Source organism: Oryctolagus cuniculus, chromosome 3, assembly GCF_051225735.1.
Source record: "Oryctolagus cuniculus isolate XC-2025 breed Fujian yellow rabbit chromosome 3, ASM5122573v1, whole genome shotgun sequence".
Classification (NCBI taxonomy): Eukaryota; Metazoa; Chordata; class Mammalia; order Lagomorpha; family Leporidae; genus Oryctolagus; species Oryctolagus cuniculus.
The window spans coordinates 135828009-135855622 of NC_142869.1; the positions used below are offsets into that span (position 1 = coordinate 135828009).

Below are 27614 nucleotides of genomic sequence, written 5' to 3' on the forward strand. Positions count from 1 at the left end.
AATTTATAAAATAAAAAAGAAATGAATCCTCATCTTCAAGGGCCTCAGTTCTACAATTCTATACCCTGGAGGATGGAGCCTGGCATTCTGACATGCAGTATCTGCAGCTAACATCTTTAGTCAAACTGTGCATTTACAGCCAACGGATCCACTGAGATGCTAAACTGCCAACTGGAAAATGGAAAGAAATAATAAAAACACCCTCTCACTCTAAAAAAAAAAAAAAAAAAAAAAAAAAAACCGGGGGTAGAGGTGCAGTTAAGACACCTGCCTCCTACATTGGAGCACCTGGCTTGGATTCCTGGCTCCGGTTCCCAGCCCCAGGGAGCTGATGCAGACCCCAGGAGGCAGCCGTGAGGACTGGCCACCCACATGGGAGCCAGATGGAGTTCCTGTCTCAGTTGTTGCAGGCATTTGGGGAGTGAATCAGCAGATAGGAGTTCTTGCTCAGGCGCTCGCACTCGCTCGCTCGCTCGCTCGCTCTCTGTCACTCAAGCTATACTAATTTTTTAAAAAGCTGTAGGGCACAAGGAATCATTTCGTGTTTTGTGACGAGGTCTAGCATTTCAGATTCCCACTCACTAAATACCAGCGACACACCCCACCCAATCACCGTTGACAACCCAATCTACCTCTGTAGATTCCCGAAATGCCCACTGGAGGGCGGTACTTCCCATGTGAGAAGCCCTGGGTTGAGAGAATGGGGAGCGGGGCGGGGTACAGGAAGGGAAAGGAAGTGAAGTTTAGGTTTTATCCTGAGGCCATAGAAGCCACTGATGAGTTTTCTGGGGGCATTGTCTGAATAAGCGATGTTTGCCTGCTCCCTGTAGTTCCAGTGTAACAGGCTGGGGTGGCCAAGAGTGGAAGCAGGGACATCCCTTGGGCTGGCCGCCACTCTAGTAATCTGGGAGGCCCCCATTAGGCACAGAGCTGGGAAGGAAGAGCCATCAGTTCATCCCTGAGTTATTTAAGGGGTGACATTGACATTGATTGGCTTGGTGTGTGTGTGTGTGGGATGGGGGTTGGGTAGGGAGGTAGATGGAGAAGAAGTAGGAGTGAAGGCAGGCAGGTGATCACTGCCCTGAGCAATTTGGCGGAAGAGGTGCAGGAAACAAAGGTTTCCGGCGTGTTGGTTTCGCGGCGCTCAGGGATAGGCCATTATGTCTGATCTGGCGCCCTCTCCTCCGACAGGTGCACAGGAGATGCAATTTAGATGCTCGTCACCTGTAGTATGAGGTTGCCAAGGCCACCTAGGAAGTGGAGTAAAAGGGGGACTGAGAGAGGACCGCCAAGGAACCCCAACGTTTAGGACTGCGGGGGTGGGGGTGGGGTGGAGCGCTTTACATTGGCTCAAAGAGAGAGGGGGAGAGGAGGCAGGAGGGTTGGCAAGGGAAGGAATTTTCCAGAAGTGTCTCAAGAGGCAGAGACAGGAGGCAGCGGCAGGATGACCACAGGAAGGGAAGGAGGTGATTTCACAGACAGAGAGACCGAAGCACGTTGAGGCACCAGCTGAGAGCAGAGCTGGCAGGGGATGCTCTATACTGCACAGGGTTTCCTGGGAGCCAAGCAGATGGCAGCAGCGCCCCTCTGCCGTGACAGAACCTCCGCCTCCTAAGGAGAGTGGAGGAGAGGTGGTGACACCTGTGTAGCTGGAGCCTCGGAGGTGAGAGGGGGCGGCTCCAGTGTCTTGCTGGGGTCTGTTTTTTTCTGAAATACAAGGCAAGGTAGGCAGAGAGGGCAGGGAGAATGAGGGGAGAGGTTGGAGGAGCAGAGACTTTGAGAGTGTCCCCTAGGGCTAAGGATGCCGGCAGCCAGGGTGTCAAGGACAATTAGGAAAAGACTGGAGAGGGCTGAAGGAAAGGGTTTCTGGAGGGACAAAGCCAAAAGGCCAAGGGCACATTGCTCTGTGCCTCCAGGTTCGGTGTCCTAGCTCGACCTGCTGAGCTACAACCTGTTTCCAATTCTGCGTTTGACACCAGTTGTTCAAAGTTACACACTCGATGCGGTCAGTGCGCTTTCCCAACATCTTCTCTGCTGTCTCATCAAAGCCATGAATACATATTTTAAATAGTCCTAGCTCACCACTTACTCTCTTTAAAAAAAAAAAATAGAACTGGACAGCCTTGCTCACATGGATATTCAATTACACATTGAGAATCAGCTTAGAATGAGGCATTTGTCCCCAGATGGCCTAAGCCAGCCATCCACAAAGATGCATCTGTGAAATATTAGTTTTGTGTGCTCTTAGTGTTATTTGGATATAGAGCAAGTGGTTCCATAACTGAGTTTCAAGATGGTCTTTCCTGTAGGGATTCCTGGAGCCTATACTACATTAATCTGTACAATGACTCCCCAAGAGACCGGTACAATTTGATGTAGAACACCACTGTTTATAAGTGATTGAAAAAGTGTAAAGGAGAAATCTGTGCAATTAATCAGCCCCACAGTAACCCTGTGGGATGCGCTGTTTTCAGCCATAATTTGTAAACTTATCACAAATCGCCTACTTAAAAAAGTCTTTCAAATCTAAAATAAATGTATCAGCAAGTAAAAAGTATGACAATAACAATGGGGAAAAGGTGAAGACTTTCTTTTCTTTGCTATAAGTCAGAAAATGCAAATATTGAAAGATTTCTTAAATAAATTGAAAATCTTAACATCTTTCATCCTATGCAACACAAAGGATTGAATTGGGTCATTTTGGCCCATTGTTGTCACAGATGTATCTCTGATATATGTAAATGGGATCTTGGACAGCATGTACCTGTGTCTGATTTTCTCATTATTGCAAAAGCTCGACCTTAGCTCGCGAATCAATTCCTCGGAGAGTTTCTGAAGCGCGCAGGACCTAGATAAATATCAGCTGCAGGACTGTGTCGAAATACCTCTGAAGGGAGGCCTCCAGTGCTCCCTGCTGTGTGCGGGCGGTTGCCAGGTTGCCAGGCTGCCTGAGGGGGTAGGGCATGGGGAGGGGCCCTGAGGATCTGTATAATGGGTTCTACTGCAGCAGCTGACAGCCCCATACGGGCACGGGAGCGAATCCAGTTATTTTAGCATCCACTCCAAACAACACCCGAAATACCCATCAGCCAGCAATTAGATGACAGCGGGCAGTGTTCTGATAAAAGAGGGATCCAGTGGCCTTGCTGGAATGCTATATCACTCCAATAAATGGTCCTAAACTATTCTTTTGGAATCCTAGTGTTTTAGGGCTGGAAGGAATTCTAACCAACTACTTTCTTCCCCGGACCCTCAGTTAATAAGTGTTAAGTATTAGGGTCAAAAACCATTATGTAACATGCCCTTTTCACATAACTAGAGAGGAGGGTTTCTCAAGGGTTTCTCAACCTGCAGCGTTACAAACGTTTTGAGCTGGATAATTATTGGGGGGGAGGGGGGGTGCTACCCTGTGCTGTATAGGTTTGAATGTCGGTGGCAGCCCCACCCCCTGTTGTGATTCCAAAACATATCTACAAAGTGTCCCCAGCTGAGAACCACCTCTAGACAGACAGCCTGGTCTTCCGAGCTCCAGGCAAAGGGTGCTGCTTTGAGGACAGGGCCGTAGGGGTCAGGTGCCCACCGTCTCATGAATTACACTCATGTATGTGTGCTCTAAGACCAAGGCAGAGCATCAGAGATGGAAGTAGCCAGGACACCAGCCATTACATTCAAAGAAACAGCTGTAGAAAACAATTTGTTGGCCGGCGCTGCGGCTCAACAGGCTGATCCTCCACCTAGTAGTGCCAGCACACTGGGTTCTAGTCCCGGTCCAGACGCCGGATTCTGTCCCGGTTGCCCCTCTTCCAGGCCAGCTCTCTGCTGTGGCCCGGGAGTGCAGTGGAGGATGGCCCAAGTGCTTGGGCCCTGCACCCCATGGGAGACCAGGAGAAGCACCTGGCTCCTGCCTTTGGATCAGCACGGTGCGCCGGCCACGACGGCCATTGGAAGGTGAACCAATGGCAAAAGGAAGACCTTTCTCTCTGTCTGTGTCTGTCTCTCTCACTGTCCACTCTGCCTGTCAAAAAAAAATTTTTTTTGCTTTAAACCTTTCATTGACTCATTAAATGACGTTGACTGAGCCCTTACCTTGCGCCAAACCCTGTTCTGAATCCTTCCCAGGCATTATTGCCTGTGATCTGCACAACAGTCCCGCCAGGTGGCTCCTTATTGTTGCCATTAAACAGGAGAGACGGCTGCAGGTGAGAGACACAGCCAGAGGGAGGAGAGGTGAACTAGGACTGCCAGCTGGGCAAGATGCTTCTCTGCTACGTCCAGTCCCGTCCTCCACCTCTCTCTCCTTTCCTCTGTTCCCTGCAGCTTGCAGGCATCACCCTCAGGGCTTAGCGGGGCCCAGCTGCAGCCGCTTGGAGGCCAGCACCTGTGTGAACCTCGTGTCTCCAGCCGGCTGCTACTGCAACAGGTGCTCATCTGGGACTTCCAGCTTGGGGCCTCCTGGCCGATGCTGTCGCTGTAAGTAACAGAGAACATAAGAGGCAACAGACTTGCTCACAACCCTGATGTTTTCAAGGCCTGCAATGTGATGTGGGCATGTCAAAGGGGAGGGGCCCCGGGGCACTTGACTAAGTTATTCCAACTCAGTAGAGAAAAGCGCTGAAAAGTGTCCGCCGTACTGTATTCATCAGTGGGCACTGGTCAGGTACAGAGCTCTCTTAGGAACCTGCCAGTGACACCCCTAGCAGGGTTCATGCTTCTGGGAGGCTGCAGTCGGTGTTAAAAGGCTGGCCATCCAGTTTTGGCTTTAGGCAGTAGCATGTTCGCCCAATGGCCAGGAAGGCTAAGACAAAGATGACACTGGGTGGATAAGAGGGGACAATGTTGCCACCAAAGGTTTCTCCCATTTCTAGGGGTGATACCCTTCCTGATGCGGGGTTGCAAACAGCCTGTGGACTCCTCTTAGGGGCCACCCGCCAGTGATGGCTTAGAGGGGGCTTCACCACAAGTGGTCGTTCGGTTCTCGTGGCTGTCACGTCTAGGGCCTATAGCTGACTGTTCACAGTGTACACCCTCACCAAAAGGCCTGTTCCCATCATGGAAACATGAAAACCTACAGATGAGTAGGCTTCTCCTTGGAGGGAAGGGAACTTGACTTCTCAAATTCGTCCCAGTGCCATGGCTTCCTCTCTTGGGCACTGCTTGGGCCTGGCTGCCTACCCAGCTCACCTTTTTTCTTTTCTTTAAACAGAGATTGCAAAGTGCCTGAGATGATCAAAGGGATCTATCTACACGGGGTGCAAACATTCTTCCAGGCCCCAGCCCATCAAGCAAGCAGGTGTCATGATTTTTGTCCTAGATGGTTGACTCAGGGGATTCAACTGTTCATCAGGGGCCTCTCCTTTCTTGTCTAGAAAAAAGGAACTCTGACCACCTTGAGATGGTGTTGTGTTTTTTTTTTTTTTTTACAGGCAGAGTGGACAGTGAGAGAGAGAGACAGAGAGAAAGGTCTTCCTTTTGCCATTGGTTCACCCTCCAATGGCCGCCGCGGCCAGAGCGCTGCGGCCGGCGCACCGCACTGATCTGATGGCAGGAGCCAGGAGCCAGGTGCTTTTCCTGGTCTCCCATGGGGTGCAGGGCCCAAGCACCTGGGCCATCCTCCACTGCACTCCCGGGCCACAGCAGAGAGCTGGCCTGGAAGAGGGGCAACCGGGACAGAATCCGGCGCCCCGACCTGGACTAGAACCCGGTGTGCCAGTGCCGCAAGGCAGAGGATTAGCCTAGTGAGCCGCGGCGCCGGCCGGGGTCTTCTATTTTCTTTCTCTTTCTTCCTTTCTTCCTTTCTTCCTTTCTTCCTTTCTTTCTTTCTAATTGAAAGGGTATACCTTGACTCCCAAGAGGAATAGGAGCTTCAGGCATTAAAAGCACATGGGTGGTCGGGTTTCTCTGGGTAAAGGCTGGTGAGGCTCCCGTGCTCACGGAGTCCTGTTTTCTGGATGGCTCGTGAACTGTTAGCTAACATAGACCTGCACGGTCGGCCAGGCTCTGTTCTAAACAGTGGCCGTTTCAGACGGGTTAGTTCTGGGCATGCAGGGTCTGAACTGTCAGTCTCACCACCCCCCTCACCAGTGGCCCCCACCCCAGCGTAGTTCTCCTGGCTTTTACTCAGCATGCCCTGCCATCCGCAAGGCTTGGAGAACACCCTCTGTGACCAGGTAATGGGGCAGTGTCCCTGCCGGGGAGAGGGAGCTGGCCGCCATTGCCATCAGGGCCTGCCCGGCGACTTCGGGTTTCCCAGCAATGCGGGTTGCCCTTGCGATGCGTTTGCTGAACTTTGTGGTCCAGAGACAGGCTCATGCTTTGGTTGGGGAGGCTTTGCTGCCGGGAGAAGCTGAGAACCGTATGGAATTTGGGTGTGCTTTGATCTCTAGGTTTCTAAATTATGTGCTGCTCTCACAAGGAAGGACCACCAGCTAGAGACTCCGCAGTGCTCAAATGTCAGGTAACGGGGAGTGGGAGAGGTGATGGCTCCACCATCTTTCAAAAATCATCTGAGGAGCCTGCAAGCGTCTGAGGAAATCAAAACACATTTGCCTGGCTCATTGCTCTTCATGCTCCTCAATGTGCCACGTAAATCAAGTGGTATTAGGTTAAGTTCAATCACTCTAGTTGAGACTTTCAACAGAGAACAAAAAAATCCTTTTGCAGAGCGAATGAGCGTCCTCTAAAATATTCAGGTTTGAGACTCACACAGGCCCAGAGCACAGCGAGTCCATGTTGGCTAGCCCACGGGTGTTTCCCAGGAACGCCATGTACAAGGGAATTGCTATGACAGGTGCACCGATGGTTACTATGGCAATCCTTCTTCAGGGCAGTCCTGTCATCCTTGCCGGTGTCCAAAAGTTCCCTCAAGCAATCAGTATGTTGCCAGTGCTGTTATCAGAATCCGTGGAGCTCAGAAGTGACCTGCCCTTGTCTGCAAGGTGATGCAGGCATGCGGCACAGGTCTGCATGGGATGTTCCTTCTGTCTTCTGAAATCGGACAGGTTAGCTACCTTGAGCAAATGAGTGGTACAGATGTGTTCATGCTAAGAAGGTACAGTTTGCTAAATTGCTGGTCACTGAACAAAGAAGTTAAATGACTCAAAAGCCAGCAACAATTAAAAAGCCACTCCACTGAGATATAATTGTTTTTAAGTAATGTTCTAGAACACCAACTGACCAAATGGGATCAAGTAAGCTTATTTAAAAGAAAACCATCCCACAATATGTATATGTCATTGGCGGGACATTTGGCATAGTGGTTAACACGCTAGCTGGGATGTTGGCAGAGTGCCTGAGTTTGAGTCCTGGCTCCACTCTGATTCCAGCTTCTTGCTAACGTGTGCCCTGGGAGACGGCAGTAATGGCTTGAGTGGCTCCTGCCACCCACATGGGAGGCCTGGATGGAGTTCCCGGCTCCCAGCCTCAGCCTGGCCTCACCCAGGTCCGTTGCAAGCAAATAGGGAATGAAATAAATATATGTTAAAATACTAATTAGTAATATATAATATATCATTTTACATATGATATTAGCACTTTAAAATGATGTTTCTTGCTATAATTCCAAGTACTCGATTTGATATTCCACAGATATAAATAATATCTTCAGAAGCATAAAGTCCTGAATTACAATGTACAGATGCTGCATAGTTTTTTTAATAAGTTTTTCTTAAAGATTTTATTTATTTATTTATTTGAGAGATAGAGGTAAACAGAGAGAGAGAGAGGTCTTCCATCCGCTGGTTCATTCCCCAGATGGCCGGAGTTGGCTCAATCCAAAGCCAGGAGCTAGGAGCCAAGAGCTTCTTCCAGGTCTCCGACTCAAGTGCTGGGGCCCAAGGACTTGGGCCATCTTCTACTGCTTTCCCAGGCTATAGCAGGGAGCTAGATCAGAAGTGGAGCAGCAGGGACTAGAACCGGTGACCATATGGGATGCTGGTGCCGCAGGCGGAGACAGCCTACCAAGCCACAGCATCAGCCCGCTGCATAAGTCTTAATTCTAAATTTGTAACTGTTGCTAATTCAAAAAATTTCTTTTAAAGAGTGAGCATGAATATATAATTCAAACAAGAAAAACTTACGAAATCTACTTGATTTTTGTTGAACCGAGAAAATAGGGCAATATTATTTTCTTTGATGATAATTTCCACCACAAGAATAATTTACAAGACTGATTTTTTCTGTTTCTCACATCCAAGGTCACACGTGGCCTGTGATCAGTTCTTCCCTCTCCCCTCTCCTCTGTTCTTGCTTTGGCTTGGCTGTATTTTTAGGAACGGAAACAATGTTGGGGCCAGGAGGGCATTTCCAAGTGAGGGGATCCAACATGTGGGGAGTTTGGGCACCTAAAGCCACTGCAGTTGGCAGAGTTGACAGTGTTGGAGAGAAAGACGGGTTGTCCACCCAGAGCTGAGCAGCTAGCTCTCTCAAGGGGCTCATGCAGCAAAAACTGCTCTTGGGGTGGGCCTTTCGCATGGCAGTTACTACACAGGTTGCAATGCTTGCAATCCAGATCAAGTGGGTTCCACGCTTCTAATTCCAGCTTCCTGCTTATGCAGACTCTGGCATGCAGCAGGGGACGGCTCCAGGAGCTGGGTTCCGGCCACCCAAGCGGGGAACCTGGGTTGAGTTCCCGAGTCCCAGCTTGGGCCTGGCATAGTCTCCAGCTGTTTGTGGGCATTTGAATGGGATTCTCTCTCTCTCTCTCTCTCTCTCTCTCAAATAAATAAGATTTATCTGTTAGCTGCTCCCCAACTTCACTTCCTTGCACATCCCTTGGGCTGCTGCTCTTTGGGACTTTCCCTGCGAGGCTGCTTTACTTTAACCAGAGCTCACTTCTAGGATGAGGTGAGAGCCAGGCTGCCCCAGGGAGAGTAGGTCTAAGACTCGCTTTGGGTTCTGGGGCACCCCGGGATCTCCCTGGAAGTCCTGGGCCCACAACTCCACAGGCTGTCAAGAAAGATCAGAATCCATTCCTCACCAGTGACTTTTAAAAAAAAAAATTCATTTTAATTATTTGGTTCACTCCAACAACGGCTGGGGCTGGGCCAGTCCGAAGCCAGGAGCTTCCTCTGGGTCTCCCACGTGGGTGCAGGGGCCCAAGCACTTGAGCCATCTTCCACTGCTTTCCCCCAAATATTAGCAGGGAGCTGGAATGGAAGTGGAGCAGCTGGGACTCGAACCAGCATCCAGATAGGATGACAGTGCCGCAAGCAGCGGCCTCTCGGGCTATGCTACAGAGTGCCAGTCCCTCACCAAACTTTAGCTCTGAATAATCTTTTTGTCCTCTAAATGAATAATAAATAGAACTGAATCTTCTGTTTTCATCTGGAACGCTTTTCCATCCCACGTGTGTGACTTATGATCCCTGGAGGAACCCAGTATTTCTCTATTCCTAACCTCAATCTCTGCCCCTTGCCAGCACTCACACCTCACCCCATTCCCTTTCTCCCCCTACTTGTTTAAAGTGTGGAGCCACTGGTTTCTATGGTGATCTGAGAGTTTCAGGAACACTTTGCCAGCTGTGTCCTTGCAACAACAACGTGGATGTGACTGATCCCGTGTCCTGTAGCCAGGTGACAGGAGAGTGCCTTCAATGTCTCCACAGCACTCAGGGCGCAGCTGCCAGCTCCGCACACCAGGCCACCTCGGCTCAGCCCCCCGTCAGCCCTGCACAAGTCAGTCTGTGTAGCTCCCCGGGCTGTGTGACAGCTCCACAACGTAGTGTCAGCTCTCCCAGCAAAAGCAGCAGCAAACCTGTCGGCAGAAATTAGTGCCCTGCCACTCTGCATGGTCTCAGAGGCAGCCACCAGCTACCGCTTGGTGTTATTAGCTCGCACGTTGTGCCTGCTGCCCTTCATGCTGGTCCTTGTGGATTCCAGGCATCGTTTCTCCAAGCGTGGTCCACAGCGCGTCTGCGCCAGATTCACCTGCCGGTGCTGGTGATGCAGATCCCCAGGCTGTACGTCAGACACACTGAATCTGAATCTCTGGGAGTGAGGCCCAGGAATCAGCATGGCATTGAGCTCATCAAACTGTATAAATATGAGAACCTTTGATGTAGAAGACAAAAGTCTGATTCTATGATAATGATAAAGATAAAGGGAGAGGCCAGCGCTGTGGCATAGTGGGCTAAGCCTCCACCCCTGCACTCTCTATGGGACACCCAGAAGAAGCTCCTGGCTCCTGGCTCCATATCAGCCCAGCTCCAGCCATTGCAACCGTTTGGGGAGTGAAGCGGTAGATGGAAGACCTTTCACTCTGTCTCTCCCTCTCTGTCTATAACTCTGCCTCTCAGTTAAATAAAATCTTTAAAAACAATAAAGGGAATAAACTGTTCATTTTTAGATTTTAAACTTTTTTTAACATTTAATTTATTTGTAAGGCTAAGAGACAAAGAGAGAGAGAGAGAGACATCTCCCTTCTGCTAGTTCATTCTCCAACTGCCCAAAACAGCCAGGACTAGGCCAGGCCAAAACCAGGAGTCTGGAACTCAATCTGTGTCTCACAGGTGAGTGGCAGGGGCCTAAGAACTTGAGCCATCACCTGCAACCTCCTAGGGTGGGCATCAGCAGGAAGCCAGAAGCAGAAGCAAACTTGGGATTCTAACCCTGGCATTCAGAGAAAAGCTATGAGCACCCCAGCCTAATGGCTGCATCCAACGTGCACCCTTTAGGAGATATTTTAACTATTTCAGTTCATCCCTGTTGAGTTAAGCCTTCTTTTCTCAAGTTATTTGAATAAATAGAACTTTGGTGAATGGCATCCTGGTTCCACACCCAATTCCAACTCATTGCTAATGTGCACCTCAGAAGTAGCAGGTGATGGCTCAAATGATGGGGTCCCTGCCACCCACATAGAAGACCTGGATGGAGCTCCCAGCTCCTGAGTTTGGCCTGGCCCAGCCCTAGCTAATGCAGGCATTGGGAAGTAAACCAATGGATCAAAAACCTGCCTGCCCCCCCCCCAACCTTCTGTCTCTAAGCAAATATATTGAATTAACTAATTTAAAGGAACTCTTTGAATGACATGTCATTTGAATAAATGTCTAAAAGGCAAAATATTTGTAAAAATAATAATCAAATGGTTCTACCTGCTTGGATTCTCTGATGAATCCTGCTGTATATATTTCTTTTTCTTTCTTTCTTTTTTTTTTCTTTTCTTTTTTTTTTTTTTTTTTTTTTTTGACAGGCAGAGTGGACAGGGAGAGAGACAGAGAGAAAGGTCTTCCTTTACCGTTGGTTCACCCTCCAATGGCCACTGTGGCCGGTGCGCTGTGACCGGCGCACCGCGCTGATCCAATGGCAGGAGCCAGGTACTTATCCTGGTCTCCCATGGGGTGCAGGGCCCAAGGACTTGGGCCATCCTCCACTGCCTTCCTGGGCCACAACAGAGAGCTGGACAGGAAGAGGAGCGACCAGGACAGAATCTGGTGCCCGGACTGGGACTAGGACCCTGTGTGCCAGCGCTGCAGGCAGAGGATTAGCCTAGTGAGCCGTGGTGCTGGCCTGTATATTATATTTCTTCTTAGAGCCCTTTGGAGAAGTGTTACCTCCAGTCTAAAGAAACTGTTTGCAGTTTGCTGGGTGCCAGTGTTACTGTAGAAATTACCTCTAGGATGGCTTTATTATCCTGCCAGCGTTCTGGTGTGAGCCCCGCTGAGTGTCTCCCTGGCAGGGGAGCTCGCCTCCGTCACCCTGTCACTGGCACATGCCCTTGTCTGCTGAATGTCACGGGTCTGACCTGTGACTGCTGATGCCGATGGAGCCAGGAATCTGGTCCCTGGCAGGGGATGGCAGCCATGCGGCTGTGACCGCATGTCACTGTGGCAAGGTAAGCGACTTGGAAACTCACGAGTACACTAAGAGTTAGAACTGCTGGTGAGACACGGTTTCCGCCGCATAACACATCTTCCCGTGCTATTGCTGAGGAGTGTTTTGAAATGGGATTGGCCTTGTCTGGGGATGCAGTCAGCATTTGTCAAGGAATGAAAACACAGAGGGAGCGGGGACCTCTGGGTTAAGCCTTGTTGACTCCAGTGTTCAGTAGGTGTCTCTCTAACAGGGGAAGTCAGAATTGAAGTTCAGCCAATGCAGATGCCTGCCCTGCCTTGTGTCATTTCATACACAGAGGGCCCAAGAAAAGACCACTCATCAGCATGAAAACAGGTACCTTCAGAGCCCACTATTCAGTTTTTTAAAAATATTTATGTATTTGAAAGTCAGAGTTACACACAGAGAGAGAAGGAGAAATAGAGAGAGAGAGAGACAGAGAGAGAGAGAGAGAGAGAGACTCTTCCATCGGTTGGTTTACTCCCCAGTAGGCCACAATAGCCAGAGCTGCACCGATCCGAAGCCAGGAACTTTTTCCAGGTCTCCCATGTGGGTGCAGGGGCCCAAGGACTTGGGCCATCTTCTACTGCTTTCCCAGGCCACAGCTGAGAGCTGGATCACTGGCCCCTGCCACAATTTAATTTTTTAAAAATGAGTTTTCATTCCTTGTGCTCACCACTTGCTTTACACGTGGGTATGATGTCTTTTTCTGGACCAGACAAGAATAGATCATTTGTAAAGAATGCAGGCCAATCTCCATTGTTTAACATACAATAACACTACTTAACTGAACATATGATTTTTCAGTCAGTAAAAACAATGGGCACAAAAATGTTTTTGATGACTATAACAGTATGGAAAACACTCCTTGTTAATATACTAGGAAATGTTTTTTGTTTGGTTTGGGGACTTTTTTTTTTTGGCTTAATGAATATATTCTTTAGTGAAATTTATACATTAATAGAGATTGGGGGGAAGGATTAAATAATGACAAAAGTCAAATCCACAATACAGTGATCAGGATTTGAACTGCCAATTTAAGAGGCCAGGAGTCTTTCTAATTAGTAAGCAGGGCTCACCTCCAATTTCAACTCTAGTGTTCAACTTACTATTTCAAGGTCAAGTCATATAAGTAAACTCTTGAAGGTAGTTCTTTCTTTTTTTTTTTAAAGATTTATTTTATTTATTTGAAAGAGTTACAGAGAGAGGTAGAGACAGAGAGAAAGGTCTTCCATCTACTGGTTCACTCCCCAGATGGCTGCAACAGCCAGAGATGTGCCGATCTGAAGCCAGGAGCAAGGAGCTTCTTCCGGGTCTCCCATGTGGGTGCAGGGGCCCAAGGACTTGGGCCATCTTCTACTGCTTTCCCAGGCCATAGCAGAGAGCTGGATTGGAAGAGGAGCAGCCAGGACTAGAACTGGCACCAATATGGGATGCCAGCGCTTCAGGCCAGGGCGTTAACCTGCTGAGCCACAGCACCAGCCCCGGTAGTTCTCTCTTTTAAAAAGACATGTTTATTTATTTGAAAGGCAGAGAGATCAAGAGAGACATCTTCCATTTGTTGGTTCACTCCCCAAATGCTCACAACAACCAAGTCTGGGTCAGGTCAGACCCAGGAGCCAGGAACTTCATCCTGATCTCCCACATTGGGTGGCAGGGGCCCCAGTACTCTGGCCATCTCCTTCTGCCTTCCCAGGCACATTAGCAGATGTCTGGATTGGAAGTGGAGCAGCTGGGACTCAAACCAGCCCTCTGATATGAGATGCCAGAGTCACAATCAGAGGCTTAACTTGTGGCACCAAAAGGTGCTGGTAATTCTTACAAAGAGAGAGTATTTTCCCTCCTCTTGGTTTTCTTTCTCTCCAACCCTCCCAGCCAGACAATCATAATATACCCTGTCTTTAAAAATAAAACTATTCTAGAATAGGTGTGTGAGGTTGTAACAGTACAGAGAAAATGTATCCCACATGGAGTTTCCCCTGCTAATAACATCTTACATTTGTATGGTACATTTATCATAATTCATGAACCAATGTCAATTCACTTATCATTAACTTCATAAAGTACTCAGATTTCCTCAGTGTGTACCTAATGTCCTTTTTCTAGTCTAAGACCCCACACCAGAACAAGCCAGATCTCACTGTCGCCTCCTACAGCTCCTCTTGGCTCTGACTGTTTCTCTGCCTTTCCTCCTTTTCCATGGCTTGACAGTTCTGAGGAATATTCTGTAGAATGTCCCTCAGTTCAAGTTCTTCTCATGATCCGACTGAGGTTATGAGTTTGGAGAAGACGACCAGAGAGATAAAGAGCCATCCTCATCACATCGCGTCATGGGTGCATGTCCACATGGCTTAGTGCCCTTGGTGTGAGTCTTAGCGCCTGTTTCAAGGCCTGTGATTGGTTTCTTTTCTTTCTTCCTGTACTGTAGTCCTTGGAAGGAAGTCACTGCCTGGCCCGCGCTGAGGGAGGGAGCCGTGCTGCACCTGCAGGAGGGCCAAGGAGTCTTTGGAATTCTTCTCCACTGAAGATTTGTCCGTTGTCTTCCACATATTCAGTTATGCAGTCATTTATTCTATCAGAATGAACTCATGGAGATTTGTACTAAGCTTTTGGTCACAGTCCAACCCTGTCATTTAAACAAATATTCCACCTTTGCTCAACAGAGCTCTGTTAGTTGACTCATGTGTCCCTTTGATGTACCCCAAGATTGTAGAGCTTTTAACAGCACTTCCTTTCCTCCTGCTACTGCAAAATGCTCCAGATTCATGTATTCCCTGCTGCATTCCTAGACTCAATCATTTCTCCAAGGAGCACTGGTTCCTTTACTGGAGAATGGTATCGCAGAACAAGGCCTGGGCACTGGCTGACCACGCTCATCTTACAGACTCCCCTCGCTCCCCACGCTTGTGGTCTATGGCCATGGCCTAGTCGGCTAGGTCTCCACATTGATGGTGTGGCTTGCTAAAGGTTGTTGACCTCACTGTCTGGCATTCTATTGCTAAGCTTTGTGGGAAGCATTTTTGGGGCAGTACTCAGCAAAGACCACAGTTCAGCCATTGAGACCACAGCAACCTATGAAGCTGAAAATCAGATGGCATTGGTTTAACCAAAGAAAAACTCTTCATGGGTTGGGCATTTGGCCTGATGGTTAAGATGCTGACTGGGATGCCTGCATCTCATATTAGAGTAACTGGGTTCAAGTTCTGGCTCCTCTCATAATAGCAGCTTCCTGAGTATGCACACCCTGGGAGGCGGTGGTGATGGATCAATTAGTTGAACCCCTACTACCCACCCACACAGGAGACCCGGATTGAGTTCCCAGTTCCAAGCTCCAGCCTGGCTCAGCCCAGCCCTGGCTGTTGTGGGCATTTGGGGAGTGAACCTGCAGATGGGGGCTGTCTCACTTGTTCTCTTGCTCTCGCTCTCTGCTTTTCACACACATAAAAATAAAACTTTAAAAAGTTTTCACCATAACAAAATCAGTGAAGCTCATGACAAGGGTGCTTTAGACTGTTTAGTCCTAAGGGATTCCTGAGGGAAGATTGTTCTTTACAATCGACAAACACTTTCATTGGATTTCGGAGACAACGTCGTAGATGTTTCATTCCCAGCTGTTTAAACAACTACTGATAAATGTCTCGATGTCGGCCAGGACGGGGTCCCTAGTGCTTTCCCACAGGGAGATCTAAACACACCACCCAACATTTTCATCAACAGTTTAGAAGCAGTTGGAGAAACACACTTCTCCAATTTGCAGATATTGTAAAGCTGCAAGCTAATATGGTAAACACTGAACAAGAAGCAAGATACACTAACGGTTTGTCACGTAGGCTGCAACAAGAGGTGAACTATTAACGGGGTAAAAAGTAAAGTTTTGCAATTGGGTTTTTAAAACCTCTTGCCTAAATCTAGGTGGGAGTGAAACCTTGGCACCCGCTTGAGTGAAACATGTCTGAGGATTTTTATTGCTGCAAGCTTCCCGTGAGACCTGCCAGCGAGGCTGCAGCTGCTCAGGCTGGAGTAGGTGAGCCAGCCCTGGGCTCAGTGCGGTCATTGTCCCATTGTCCAGCCAGATGGCTCAGGAGCATTATTGTCCTTGCTGGGCACCACATTTTTAAGCACATTTTAAAAATTTTAAATTGACCCAGTCACATTTTTGCATGTTTTTATGGAGTACGGTGTGCTATTGATATCTTGATACCTATAAACAATGTATAATGATTAGACATGATTAATCCACATATTTGTCACCTTAGAAATTTATTAGTTTTTGTGTTTAGAACCCTTAAAAGCTCCTCTTATAATTATTTTTAAATATACAATAAATTAGTGTTAATTGTAGATGCCCTACTGTGACGTAGAACATGAGAACTTAATCCTCTATGCAGCTGTATCTTTGTGCCTGGTAACCACTGCTTTCCTATCTTCTCTTCCCCCAGCCCACACCAGGCTCAGGCAACCACCGTTCTACTGAGATCAACTTTCTTAGCTTCCCACATATGTGAGAGAATGTGATATTTGTCTTTCTGCTGAGCACCGCATTTTAAATGTTATCTAGACGAGTGTGCATCTAAAGGAGGACAGCTAGACTAGGGGGTCGAACCAGGCCATTCTGTGTTGCAGGCTTGAAGGGGTTAAGAGCAGTCAGCCTGAAGGACAGAAGCAAAGCCAACTCTGGTTGGGAAAGAGACTGTCAAGGGGAAGAGGGAGGCTGTGTGTTTTGTGAAACTCCCCAAGGCAGGACTCCGAACAATGAGAACGAGGGACCCGGAGACAGATTCCATAGCAGTACAAGAAAGCCATGCCCAACAATGGCAGACACTCAGCACCTGGACAGGCCATGGGCCGCAGGCTACCTGCCCATAACTCCTCTATCTGAGCGGAAGCTGGTGGGAACTCCAAAGCCAGTAGAAGCTTGTTCGTCCTGTCCCTTTCTGAAGCCAGCTACTTCTTCCCTGGAGGCTTTTATTTCTGACGCGCTGAAACAGATTTTTGTCAAGTGTAACCTGATTTGCTTTTGTATTTCCTCCCGTTAATTTTCCAACCTCTTCAGATTTTGGAAAAACTCATCAAGAGTGTGGTTGGGAGGATATTGGAAAATTCATATCCTTCTCCCAAAAACATAGTTAAAAGAACTGTCTTTGACTGTTTAGTTCTAAACCACACAAAAATTCGTTTTGTTGAGTAGAACACTAGAGTTACCATAGAGGGAAGGAATGTGGCCTGTTTCCCATTGTGTGTTTTGTTTTCGTTTACATCTCTGTGTTTGGGGCCACCTGTCCCTGAACAGCTGGAAGCAGGCGGTATAGTCAAGCATGCAAAGCCAAAACACATTAACTCCTGATCCCCGCTATTGGGGAGGGGCCGGTTTGCTGGCCGTGGGAATCATCCTTCGTCCGCCTTTGCACAGCTGTATGTTCTAAATCACCAAGCAGAAAATGTTCTCCAGGAAAACGCATGATTTTCTTTAGACCGTAAAGCTTCTCAAGTCCTCACCCGTGACTGTTCCCACAGGTAACAGGCCAGTGTCCATGCAAATCAAGCTATGGTGGGACATGCAGCTGTGAGTACAGGGGAAACATTATGGTGATCCACTGGGACAGTGCATTCATAAGTATTGGGAATTTCGAGAACACATCAGTCAGCTGGCCTTACCTCAGGCCTGCTGGGAATCCACTGAATTTTAAGTTCCTTTGGGGTTGCTTGGACTTAATTAGAAACTTCCTAAAGTTACATTCTAGTTTAGAAAGTCACATTTTCATCAACCTGTAAAATGATCTTTATCCTATATTAAAACTTTTGGATTATAGAACATTGGCCTATATTAAAATCTGCAGCCTGTAATAAAATTCCTCCAAGTGCAGCAGACCTGGAAGGTCAAGGCTTCCTTATCGTCCACATGCCGTTTGGTTGCATGTCGAGGAAAATTGATGTCTCTGGATCCACCTGGGAGATGCCTCATGGGACGCCAGAGAGAAGAGGTCTCCTCAAAGCCACTCTCAGAACCCTTGTTCAGTCACTCACTTGTGTGACAGATACTCAGAGAATGCCTATTAGGTACTCCAGATAGTGAACCAGCAAGGCAGGGCCCCTGTCCCCTCAGAGTTTATGTTCCAATGCCTTTCACGCCAGGCGTGAGCAGTAGCATTGAGAGCCGCTGAATCAGAGAGAACTTTCCACACTGATGGAAATGTTCTGTACTGACTGTCCAGGGCAGGACCACTTGCCACCTGTAACTGTTGAACACTTGAAATGTGGGACAAAATTCGTTAATTCTTTCAACATAAAATAACTACTTGTGGCCGGTGGCTACCCTATTGGACAGGGCAAATTTCAAGTGTGGGCTGGTTCTAGGAGGCAGGAGTTTGAAATCTCCATTTAAAGTCAGTCTCCAAAAGAAATCAATCTAAAGGGTTAGATGTGACAGGCTGATCATCGTGGTCACCCCTACATAGCCAGGCATGATACTTCTTTCTTTGTCTCCACTCCTTTATAAATGTGCTTTTGCGGTAAGGTATATATATAGTCCCTAACACTCAGGTGGGAGACCTGGTTGGGTTCTGGGTTCATAGCCCAGGCCCAGCTGTTGCAGGCTTTGGGAGTGAACCAGCTAATGGAAGTTCTGTTTCTTCTGTCTTCTCTCTTGCTCCTTTCTCCCCACCCTCTGTTACACTACCTTCCAAAAAATGAAAATAAATACATAGATAAATTTTTGAAAGACAGATGAAGTTTAGCTCTTGGAAAATCTCTTAGTATCTTTTCCTGTGTGCCTGTAATATTTCAATACTCCTATTTCATTTTAAAAAACTTTCATTTCTTAGAGTGATGCAATAGAGGAAACATCACCCACGGTCAGCTCAGGCCACAGATCCTGCTAAGGTCCTGGGGAAGAGGAACCCTGGCCTGCAGCTGGTGCGGTGACACAATGCCGCCCCCAAGGACTTACTGCGGAGGCCTCTGGGCCAAAGCCAGATACACAGAAGTGGTATCTCACTGAGGATTCTGCTGTGTTAATCAGGATTTATTTGTAACTGGTATTGTTTGTGTGATTATTTGTGTTCAAGCTGTCAAATGAATTTTTATTTATTTCCTTATATTTTATCTATTTATGAGGCAGAGAAACAGAGAAAGCAAGAGTACTGCTATCCATTGGTTCTTCCCTAATTGTCCACAATGGCCCAGCCAAGGCCAAAGCTGGAAGCCAGGAGCTCAATACAGGTCTCCCATATGAGTGACAGGAACCTAATTACTTGAGCCATCATGGCTACCTCCCAGGGTCTGCATTAGCAGGAAGCTGAAGTCAGGAGTTGATTCCTTATCTCGTCTGTTGTGAATACTGCTGCTATGTATGTAGGAATGCAGTGCTGGCATCCCACATGGGCACCGGTTGGCGTCCCAGCTGCTTCACTTCCAGTCCAGCTCTTTGCTGTGGCCTGGGAAAGCAGCGGAAGATGGCCCAAGTGCTTGGGCCCCTGCACCCATGTGGGAGACCTGGAAGAAGCTCCTGGCTTCAGATCAGCTTATCTCTGGTCATTGCCACCATTTGGGGAGTAAAACAGGAGATGGAAGACCTCTGTCTCTCTCTCTGTAACTCTGTCAAATAAATAAAATAAATCTTTAAAAAAAAAAAGATTTATTTTATTTATTTGAGAGGTAGTTACAGACAGTGAGAGGGAGAGACAGAAAGAATCTTCCATCTGCTGGTTCACTCCCCAAATGGCCACAAAAGCTGGGGTTGGGCTGGTTCCAAGCCAGGAGCCAGGAGCTTCTTCCAGGTCTCCCATGTGGGTGCAAGGGCCTAAGCACTTGGACCATCTTCCGCTGCTTTTCCCAGGTACATTATCAGGGAGCTAGATCAGAAGTGGAGCCGCTGGGACATGAACTGGTGCCTGTATGGGACGCCTGCATCAAGCAGTAGCTTAACCCACTATGCCACCACACTGGTACTTGTTTCAGGTCTTACTTTCAAGTCTTTGATCCACTTTGAGTTGAATTTTGTATAGAGAGGTAGGGCCGTGTGGTGTATGTATGTATGTGTGTTTGGAGCTGGGGCCTGGGAGAGGGGATATTTCAAATTTCAGTCTTTTGTATGTGGTTATCTATTTTTCCCAGCACCATTTACCGAAGAGACTGTCTCCTCTCCAGGATGTGTCTTTAGCTCATTTGTCACAGATACATTGAATGTTGATACATGAATTGATTTCTGGGGATTCTGTTCTGTTCCATGGTTCTGTGTGACTGTTTTATGCCAATACTGTGCTATTTTGGTTACAGTAACTCCATAATACAATAACTTTATAATACATCTTAAAATTAGATTTAATCTTTTTGTTCAAGATTGCTTTGGCTGTTCAAAGTCTGTTATGGATTTGAACAAGATTTGGTTCCCCAAACTCATACATACCTCAAAGTCTTACGTTGGTGGTTAATGGATTAATGATTGATGAACCAGGGGTGGGGGCTTGATCCACTTGTGGTGTCTGAAGGTGGAGCTTGGGGAAGTGATTTGATTGGATTAGATTGCTGCGGTAAAGCCTCAGGATGGGATCACGACAGCTTTAGAAAGACCACACGACAGTCATCAAATTTGTGCTCCTTTTGTCTCCATGTTTTCTGGATCTCTTTTTGATTTTCCCCTCTACGCGTATTCACCATGGCCAGCTGTATCGGACACCACACTAATGAGACTGCCTGATCTTGGACTGGGACTCTCCAAACCATGAGCTGAAGTAAGCCTCTTCCTCTCTAAGAAGCTCCTCCTAAGATTTTTACTTATAGTTTAAAAACAAAAATGCTGGGGCTGGCATTGTGGTGCAGTGGGCAGAGCTGCCACCTTCAGTGCCAGAATCCCATATGGGCACCCATTTGTATCCTAGTTGCTCTACTACCAATCCAGCCCCCTGCTGATGGCCTGGGAAGGGCAGCAAAAGATGCCCCAAGTGCTTGGGCCCTTGCTACCCATGTGGGAGACCCAGATGAAGCTATTGGCTCTTGGCTTCAGCCTGGTCCAGCCCTGGCCATCTCAGGGAATGAACCAATGGATGGAAGATCTTGATCTCTCTCTTCCTCTCTCTCTCTCTCTGTTTGACTTTCAAATAAATAAATCTTAAAAAACAAAGCAAAAAAAATGCTGACTGCTATAGAAATTTGGTACCAGAAGCACAGTCATTCCTATTAAATCTATCTAAAAATGTGGAGGAGCCTTTGGAACTGATTTATTGGAAAACATTGGAGGAGTTTGAAGGCCCAAGCTGGGGAAAGCCTCAAATGCAGTAAGCAGAGCATTATGGGCAATGTTGGTAAGGGCTAAGACCAGATGCTGGTAGAAATGTGGACAGTGAAGGCCAATGTTGATAATGCCTTGGATGTAAATGTGAATTCTGTTGGGAGTCAGTCCAAAGGCCAGCCTTGTTTCCTGGCAGCAAAGAACCTGGCTGAACTGCATCCCTGTCCTGAGATTTTGTGTGGCAGGCTGAGCTTAAAGATGGGCTGGTTTTTTTGGATGGGGGGGATTCCAATGCAATGAAGCATTCAAGCCACAGCATGGGTGTGATTGGCTGCTGTCAGTAATTTTTACAGTGAGAATCTGGAGCAGAGCAAAGCATGGAAGAACAGAAAGATTAAGAAAATTCACAGCCTGGCCAAGGAAATAAGGATAAGAAAGCTTGTTTAGGCCAGCGCCGTGGCTCAATAGGCTAATCCTCCACCTAGCGGCACCGGCACACCGGGTTCTAGTCCCGGTCAGGGCGCCGGATTCTTTCCCAGTTGCCCCTCTTCCAGTCCAGCTCTCTGCTATGGCCCAGGAAGGCAGTGGAGGATGGCCCAAGTGCTTGGGCCCTGCACCCCATGGGAGACCAGGAGAAGCAACTGGCTCCTGCCATCGGATCAGCGCGGTGCGCCGGCCGCAGCGCGCCGGCCGCGGCGGCCATTGGAGGGTGAACCAACGGCAAAGGGAAGACCTTTCCCTCTGTCTCTCTCTCTCACTATCCACTCTGCCTGTCAAAAAAAAAAAAAAAAAAAAAAAAAGAAGAAAGAAAGAAAGCAAGCAAGCAAGCAAGCTTGTTTAGGCCGGTGCCACGGCACAATAGGCTAATCCTCCGCCTTGTGGCTCCGGCACACGGGGTTCTAGTCCCGGTCACGGCACTGGATTCTTTCCCAGTTGCCCCTCTTCCAGGCCAGCTCTCTGCTGTGGCCTGGGAGTGCAGTGGAGGATGGCCCAAGTGCTTGGGCCCTGCACCCCATGGGAGACCAGGAGAAGCACCTGGCTCCCAGCTTCGGATCAGCGCGGTGTGCCGGCTGCAGCGGCCATTGGAGGGTGAACCAACAGTAAAGGAAGACTCTTCTCTCTGTCTCTCTCTCACTGTCCACTCTGCCTGTTAAAAATAAAAAAAAGCTTGTTTAGACGAGGAAAGCGATGTGGAGAAATTAGAAATTAGGTATTGCTAGAGAAATTAGAACACATAAAAGGGAACCAAGTATTATGCGCAAAAGAATGGAAGAAAGAGCCTAAGACATCTCAGAGACCTTTGCCCCTCATTCACAGGCCCATCAGAGGCCTAGAAGTGTAGATTTTCTTTGAAGATCTCCCGGCAAAGAATCCTTGCACCTGCTTGCTCAGGTCCAGTTTTGGAGTACTGTTAAATCCATCAGACATCAGACTAATGGGGTCCCCTGATTTTGAACTGTGAGCCTCCAAACTATGAACCAGAATAGACCTTTCTTCCTCAGCTATCTCAGTTGTACTGATGAAAAGCTGAATTTTAGCCTATTTTTCTAGTTCTGTGAAGAATGTCATTGGTATTGTGATAAGGATTGCATTGAATCTGTAAATCTCTATGAGTAAGAAGAACATTTTAACAATACTCTTCTAATTCATGAACATGACAGGTCTTTCCAATTTGTGTCATGTTCAATTTCTTTCAACCGTGTTTTATAATTTTCATTGTGGAGCTCTTTCACATCCTTGGATAAATTTATTCCAATTTTTTTGGTAGCCGTTGTGAATGGGATTGCTCTTATAATTTTGTTCTCAAAAAGTTCTTTATTGGTGTACAGGAATCCTACTGATTTTTGTGTGTTGATTTTGCACACTATAATTTTGCTGAATTTATTTACCAATTCTAATGGTCTCTTGGTGGAGTCTAAGTTTCTCTCTGTTTGGAATCATGTCCTCTGCAAACAGTGATAGTTGGACTTCTTTGCTATTTGTAGGCCTTCTTTTCCTTTCTCGTGGCTAATTGCTCTAAAACTCCAGCACTCTATCGAGTAAGAGAGGCAACATTGAAAGCCTCATCTGGTTCCTGACCTGAGAGGAAATGCTTTCAGCAGTTTTCCATTCGTAAGATATAAGCTATGACTTTGTCATATACATCCTTTATCATGTTTAGGTATGTTTCTTCTGAACCTTATTTGTTCAATGTCTTCTAAAGAATGGATATGTAATGTTATGAAATGCTTTTCTGCATCTATGAGGTGATTATATGATTTTTTATCCTTTTTTCTGTTGACGTAGTGAATTACATTGACTGATTTGCATATGTTGAACCATCCCAGCATCTTTAGGATACATCCAACTTGGTCAGTCTGAATGAACTTTTTGAGGTGTTGTTGAATTTAATTTGCAATATTCTGTTGAGAATGGTTACATCTATGGGATATTAATCTATAATTGCTTTTTTGTCTTGTCCTTGTTTGGTCTGGGATCAAATGATGTCCTTATAGAATGAGTTTGGAAGGATTCCCTGTCTTTCAGTTTTTTGCAATGGGTTCAGAAGGATTGGTGTTCTTAAAAGTTTGGTAGAATTCCACACTGAAGTCATTAGTTCTGACCCTTCTTTTCTGAGATGCATTTTATTGCTGATTGACTCTCATTACTCACTCTTGGTACGCTCTGGTTTTCTATGCCTCCATGGTTCCATTTTAATATGAGATGTACCTGTTTCTTCTAATTACCCAACCTTTTGATGTATTACTATTTGTAGTAGTCCCTAATGATATTTTGTGTTTCTGTGGTATCAGTTATAATATAGCCTTTCTCATCTCTGATTTTATTCAATTGAGTCTTTTTTCCTGTTTATCCAACTAAAGGTTTATCAGTTTTTGTAATTTTTCCAAAAAAACAATTCTTTGTTTAATCTTTTGAATTATTTTCTTAGTTTCTATCTCATTTAGTTCTCTAATTTGTATTATTTCTTTTCTTCTACTGGCTTTAGGTTTAGTTTGTTGTTTTTCTTGGGCCCTGAGATACACTGTTAGGTTATTTATTTGACAGCTTTTTCCTTTTTGAATGTTGGCACTTATTGCTAGAAACTTCACTCTTACACTGTTTTGCTGCACCCCATAAGCTTTGGTTTGCTGTGTTTGCATTTCCATTCAAGGATTTTTAAAACTTCCCTTTTGATTTCTTAAACAATCCATTTTTCATTCAGGGCCGTGTTGCTCAGTCTCCATGTATTTGTTTAATTTCTAAAGTTTCTTTTGTTGTTGATTTTGAATTTTACTGCATTGTGGTCAGAAAAGACATATGATGTGATTTCAGTATTTTTGAGTTGATTACGATTGCTTCATGGTGTAATTTACAATCTATCCTTGAGATGTTCCAAGTGCTGATGAAAAGAATGTGTATCCTGCAGCTGCTGGATGGAATGTGCTTTAAATGTCTGCTGGATCCATTTGGTCTGTAGTGTTAATAGTGTTAACTCTGCTGTTTCTTTTATTTTATTTTATTTTATTTGGTTTAGATCTGTCCATTGATAGAAGTGGGGTTGTGTTGGAGCTTACCTTTTTAAATCTAATAATGTTTGTTTTCTAAAACTGGATGCTCCAGCATTCAGCACATATACATTTACAATAACTGTATCTTCTTGATCATTACCTAGTAACCATCTGTTTCTTCCTGCAGTTTGTGTCTTAAAGCTTGTTTTTTCCCTAATATCAATGTCTCCACTCCTACTTGCTTTTGGCTTCCATTAGAGTGAAATATCTTTTTGTATCCTTTCACTTTCAGTCTGTGTGCGCCTTTACTGATGAAATGAGTTTCTTTTGGGCAGTGTTTTATTGAGTCTTGCTTTTCTATCCATTCACTTGGTCTGTATCCTTTAATTGAGGAATTTACTCCATTTACTTTCAAGTTTATTATTGAAGTTTTAGTTGGTCCTGTCATTTTTCCTTTAAAATTTCGAATAGTTTGAATACCTTTGTTCTTTTAAAAAAATTATTTATTTATTTGAAAGTCAGAGTTACACAGAGAGAGGAGAGGCAGAGAGAGAGGTCCTCATTGGATGGTTCATACCCTAATTGGCCACAACAGCCAGAGCTGCACTGATCTGAAGCCAGGAGCCAGGAGCTTCTTCTGGGTCTCCCACATGGGGACAGGGGCCCAAGGACATGGGCCATCTTCTACTGCTTTCCTAGGTCATAGTAGAGAGCTGGACCGGAAGTGGAGCAGCTGGGGCTAGAACTGGCTCCCATATGGCACTTCAGGCCAGGGCGTTAACCTGCTGCACCACAGTGCCGGCCCTGAATACCTTTGTTCTTTTTCTCATGGGTTTTATACTGCCGTACATTTTCATATACATTCACATATACATTTCACACATTGGAAGTTATCCGTGTTTCTGTGTGTAGGACGTCTTCAAGTATCACTTGTAAAGCTGGTCTGGTAGGGATGAATTCCTTCAGTTTTTGCTCATCTTGGAAAATCTCTGATTATGCTTCATATGTTAAAGATAGGCTTCCTGAGTAAAGCACTCTGGCTTGGCAGGTTTTTTTTTTTCTTTCAGAATGTGGAATATATCTTCTCATTCCCTCCTGGGCTGTAAGATTTCTATTGAAAAAAATAGAATTTAATGAGGATTCCCTTAAAATAAGTAATCTGGTGCTTTTCTCTTGCAAATTTTAGAATTCCCTTTTTTTTATGTTGTACTTTTGCAAGTTTGAAAACAATGTTTCTTGGTGAGGTTCTTTCATGTCTACCTTGGCTCCTGTGGGCTTCCTGTGCTTGGATGTCCACACTTTCCTCTACATTATGGAACTGGGTAGGTTTTCTATACCACTCTTCTTTTCTATTCTTTTAGGGACTACAAAAAGTTGAATATTGATTTATTTAGTCGTGTCCCAGAGATGAGAAAACTGTCTTCATTTCTTTTAATTCTTTTTCTTCTTTTTTTAAAGATTTTATTTATTTGCAAGGTAGAGTTACAGATAAAGAGAGAAACAGAGAGAAAGTCTTACATCCGCTGGTTCACTCCCCAAATGGCCTCAGTGGGGAATGATCTGAAGCCAGCAGCTTCTTCAGGGTCTCCCATATGGGTGCAGGGGCCCAAGCACCTGGGCATCTTCCACTGCTTTCCCAGACCATAGCAGAGAGCTGGATCCGAAGTGGAGCAGCCGGGACTCAAACCAGAGCCCATATGGGATGGCAGCCTTTGCTAGGCAAAGACTTGGCCAACTACGCTACAGCACTGGCCCCATGTTATTGAGCTTTCAACTGTATTTATTTGGATCCAGTATATTGAGCTCTTCATCTCTAAGATTTTTGTTTGATTCTTTTTCAAGATCTATTTCGTTTTGCTTAATTTCACATTTGTGTCATGTATTTGACTTCGTTTTCTCTCTGAATATCCTTACAACTATTCTTTTGAATTCCCTAGGAGACATTTCATCAATCTCCCTTTCTTTGCAGTCTGAGATCAAAGCATTATGAAGTTCCTTTTTCAGGTGTCATGTTGCCTTGCTTTTCATGCTTCTTGTGTCCCTACATTAATTTTTGTCCATCTGGAAGGCTTGATGGTTCTGTCACTTTCTGAAACATGGCTTCCATGGATTGAGAGCCTTTTCCTTTCATTGCATCCTCTAGCATCACTTTGGTAGGTTACTTTGTCTTCAGTTCTGTTGGTTGCCAAAGTGTAGCCTCTTCTGCTATAGTGGCTAGTAGCATTGGCAGGGGTCTGGGGCACTCCTGGGGCCCAGAGTTTGTTCAGATCCCTAGCATGCAGTCCAGTTGCTGTCCATGTGAAGTGCAGAAGCCACATCATGCTGGTGCTGGGATGAGCAGGCTGTGTAGACCCCCATGCTGATGCCAATGGGAGGGCCCAAAGTCGTGGGACCAGCTGGGATGAATGAGTACCCAGAGCACCAGTTACCATCTGTATCAGACCCCAAAGCCGTAGGACCTACATACAGACCCCCCCCCCCAGCCACTGCCCATGCAAGCCCAAAGCTGCAGAAATTGCATGGCACCATGAGCAGGACGGGCACCTGCTCAGTCCTTAACCCAGTCCTGAGCACTGGTGGACACACTGAGCTGGGCTGGGGTCATAGGATCCCTGACTGGGAGGCCTGGTGTGACTGGGTCCTTGCTGCAACAACCATGGCACTGGGCAGCAGGGGGAGAGGAAGGAGTTGGGAGAGGAAGAGCCCACACTTGAGAGAGCAGGTGCCCAACCCCTAGGGTCCTAGGGCAGAACCCCCTGCTGCTCTTCATACCTCTGCTGCAGAGCACTGCATAGGCTTGGGTGCTGCAGTCACTGTTGCCCTGCTGGGTCCTTTTGGATCCAAGAGGCTGCAGTACCGCTTTCTGGTATGGGGGGACATGTGTGGGGCTGCAGGAGTGGGGATATGCAGGGGCCTCTGTCCTCTAGAGCCGAGTGGAGCGCCACGGTGACTCCTTTCTCAAGATGATGCCACAGAACGGTAGCTCTGGCGGTTGTGGGGGACAGAATGTGGCTTCCTCCTCTGAATCAAAGTAGTTGACCATGAGATCTGTAGGCATCTCTCCCTTCCTGGGCT

General features: G+C 46.6%; 1 pseudogene; it reads left to right on the top strand.

The window, feature by feature from the left end:
• LOC103348724 (laminin subunit beta-4-like) overlaps positions 1-27614 on the top strand; it is a 120618-nt pseudogene that overhangs the window by 57929 nt on the left and 35075 nt on the right.